This window comes from Microtus ochrogaster, chromosome 4 (genome assembly GCF_000317375.1).
Source record: "Microtus ochrogaster isolate Prairie Vole_2 chromosome 4, MicOch1.0, whole genome shotgun sequence".
In the NCBI taxonomy this organism is placed as follows: Eukaryota; Metazoa; Chordata; class Mammalia; order Rodentia; family Cricetidae; genus Microtus; species Microtus ochrogaster.
Window position 1 is genome coordinate 85,369,403 of NC_022011.1, and position 4,126 is coordinate 85,373,528.

The following is a 4,126-nucleotide window of genomic DNA, read 5'->3' on the forward strand; positions in this document are numbered from 1 at the left end:
AGAGAGAGAGAGAGAGAGAGAGAGAGAGAGAGAGAGAGAGAGAGAGTAAAAGCACAAGGTGAGTGGGAATATGAAGGACAACTTTTGGAAGTCAGTTCTCCCCTTCTCCCTTGGCTTTTAGGTGTTGCATTTGGTCTTTAGGTATGCACGGGAAGCCCTTCATTTGCTGCGCCATCTTGCCAGCTGTCCAAGGTGCATGATGTAATCAGCTCCCTCAAGCTCCTGCTGTGAGGGGTGTGGGTCTCAGCTGTGATAAACTGTGTGTAGCCTCCAACTGAGCCAAAAAAAAAAAAAAGCTCTTAAAGGAAGGAAGGAAGGAAGGAAGGAAGGAAGGAAGGAAGGAAGGAAGGAAGGAAGGAAGGGAAAGAAAAGGCAAATCTCACGAGTGTTCCCACTTCCACGCAAGCTCTTGCTCCCCTGGACTGTCTTTCTGACGGCTGTGTTTGTGACGGACACATGGTGATGATGGATACACATTTTCGTTATGGTGCGTCTGAATTGTGATCCGTGTTGCACTCATAAACGCGAACCACACTTCTCCATGTAAAGAGGATGAAGGAATTAAAGCAACAGGCCTGAGAACTGACTGCAAGGAGAGAGGGCAAGATCGCCCTTGTCCACTTGCGACAAGATCGCCCTTGTCCACTTGTGACAAGATCGCCCTTGTCCACTTGCGACAAGATCTCCCTTGTCCACTTGCGACAAGATCGCCCTTGTCCACTTGCGACAGATCGCCCTTGTCCACTTGCGACAAGATCGCCCTTGTCCACTTGCGACAAGATCGCCCTTGTCCACTTGCGACAAGCTCCACAAGCCAGACAGCACTCGGTCACCTTTTGCTGTGTCTTTGTTCGTGGGAAAAGGGACATTGGAAGATGATCTACCCAATGTCATCCAGCTCCCAGGGCACATTAACTAGGCTGTCAATGGCATTCCCACACAGACTGCACAGCCTTGTCCCCACATCAGTAACCTTCTGTGGGGCAGATTTTTCAGAGTTTACTGCTCCTTTGTGGGAAGTGAGAGCTGGAACCCACGCTCTTTAAGGACAAGCTTCCCAACCCTAAACGCACAGGATGCACACAGTGGGTGCCGACCCGGTCAGCCCACAGCTGCCGCAGAGGTTTAAAAAAGTGTCTCCATCATCGGGCATTCCCTGTTTTCTCGAGATGTGTTCTGTGGTCAGCCAGATCCTCCTGAAAACTGAGCCCTGAGCTGTGACTACCACGCCCTTGCCAGACTGATGCCAAAGCTTGCAGGTTCATTTTAAAGTCACTCCGAGAGAGAAGGATGGGGTGTCAAGTCTGTTCCCTGGAGCGGCTCTTCAGCCCTTTCTTGTGAGTTTGGAAACGTTGAGGCCCCCTCTACTGGTGGAATTTGTAATCCACCAGATAGTCCAATTTGGTGTGTTTGGTGAATTGGGGATGGACACCCCAAAATCAAACCGAACAATAACAACAACAACAAACCGCCCCCACTGGATCATCAAGGACCAGAATTATAAGAAAATGTGAATGGCTCTCTATCTCTCAACTTTGCAGTTCAGGATAGAAGTTTGGAGGTTTCAACCATAAATCTAGCAGGGAACACTCAAGTGCACTTGGCCATCGATGGCAAAGTGTGGGCTTTTTTTTCCGCAAAGAGAAGGCCTTGACAAATACCCACTAACAGATAAAAATCATGTCTTCATTCAGCAAAGACTGCGGCATCCCACAGATGCTCCCTGGAAATTCTGTGCTCCGGGCAACCACAGTCACTCAGGAATCTCCCAGGTGCTGTCAAAACCAAGAACACTCTGTTACTATTTATGGATTTTCTCCAATAAAGCCCCATCCTAAACAATAGAACCACAAAGCTTGACGGAGCATATGCCACATTAAATATGGCATGTCATATGTTTCTGCATGTGTACATCTATACAGCTCACGCATCATATTATAAAGTTTGTGCATGTGCCAATGAGATCCTTCTTTGCTCTTGTGTGTGGTACACTTCAGATAGAACTGAGGTAATGGACTTCATGTCTGTGCGTTATGACTAGAACAGTCAGAAAACCTTTTCATTGTTTTTAGTATTTGTTATTTTTGTGTGCATGCGTGTGTGTGCACGGGTGTGCATGTGTGAACTTAGGAAGTCTTCCCTCTTGTTAAACGTTCCTGGGAGACTAGTCCAGGCTTCTTTTCTGCGGTCATAAAGATGGCCATTGTCCATTTCTGCTGGATTCATACACTCAATTTTCAGTTCGTCACTATCTCCAGCCTTCACCACCATGAAGCTCCAGTTATTCACAGCCAAGTGTGTGTTCAAAACTGCCCACAGAAGGTCAGTGAAACCTCTTTTGTGGGCTCTCTGCTTAACGATTGGACCACGTCTGTGGACCCTCAATGAGCAGGCAATAAATAGCCTTTGGGCACAATTGTAAAAATTAAAAACAAAAACAAAAAACAGATTAATATAAAAAAAACCCTTTGGATCACAAGAGTTCAGAAATACTTGCTTTAGAATGCAACTTTTATAGTCATGAACCTCCTGCGTGAATTACAAGCTCTTCTCACCAAGGGAGGAATTGCACTAACTGCATTTTCATTTGGGAAAGTTTGCATAGTACTTAGGGTACAGTGGCTTTGTGTGTTTATTCTGAGTTTGCTTTTTCCTAAAATAACATGATGATCCATCCAGACACAGATGAAAACCAAACTGCAGCACTGTAATCCTCCAAGCCTCCTTTCTCGGGAGAAAATTAAGCAAGCTCCAGCTTAAGAGCCGCTAATCCTAAAAAAGATTATTATAAAATACTCTAGACCCCATGGGGGAGCAGTGGGTGCTCCACGTTTACCGTAGTTCCCCAAGAAGGCTCTCTCTGACAGGAAGCAGATGGAGACCCCACAGAGAGGCGGGTTCCCACTGTGACTATCACAGGCTGCACGGTGCTTTGGAAATGACACCAGCTAGGAGATCCGCAACCAGAATTTTAGATTTTATACAAGGATGGCTTTGATGTGTGCGTGCATGTGCGTGTGCGTGTGCGTGTGCGTGTGTGTGTGTGTGTGTGTGTAAGTGGCAAGACAGCAGCAGCAGTCGATAAAGTCTGTCTCAAAACAGCCATTCTTTCCTGTAGAGTAACTCAAATGATCCGACAAGGACCACCTGTTTTGAATTTGAATTTCTTGTGTCCTTCTTTTATTTTTTTTATTTTTATTTTTTCCGAGGCTCAAGACAAAGTTTATTATATGTATGGTTATCCTTCAGCTGTGTCCTTCTTTTAGAGAATGGATTAAGTCAACAGTTCAGGATAAGTCGGGCCCTGTGAGTGGGATGCGGGGCTGGGTGAGGTGAGGGGGATGGGGGCCTGGTGGGGGTGAATGGGATGCAGCGCTTGGCAGGGTAGGTGGGATGTGGGCCTGAACCAGGTGAGGAGGATGCGAGGCTGGGCCAGGTGAGGGGGATGCAGCGCTGAGGGGAACTGTAAGGAAGAACTGAAGGCTTTATTCTTTGAGAAGCTTGAAAGAGCAAGAGACAAAACAGAAATAATGCCTTCTGCAGATTAGTTTTTCTTGCGGAGAAGATTAGGTTGCTTCGTCTCAACCTGGAGGTTTACTGCACATGAATTCATGCTGCTGCTGTTTGCATTTTCATTCTGTTTATTTCTGAGATTTGCCTGTAAAAGCTGTACATGGGTGCGGAGGAAATGCAGAATCTGTACCGATGTTTTTGCATACAAACCACGGGTAGTATAGGTGTTACTATTTATCTTGTGTTTTTCCCAAAATAAAGTGAGCAAACTTTAGATTTAGGGGTCATTCATTTGAGTAAGTCAGTCTAATTTTTTTTCTTTCTTAAAAATAGAATTTTTTATTAATTCTCTGAGAATGTCATACATGTTTTGATCACATTTGCCCTCACTCTTTCCCCTAATGCTTCCCAGATCCATCCCTTACCTTTGCGTCCCTCTTAACTTCATGTTCTCTCTTGTTTTTAAAAACAGCCAAACAACGGGCCAACTCTTATCTGTACTGCTCATATACAGATGCGTGTGAGACCATTTAGTTGACGCTCTAGGGTTAATTTCCTATTGATGTCTATGTAAGTGTTTCCCAAGAAAACGGGGCTGGAGAGACAGCTCAGC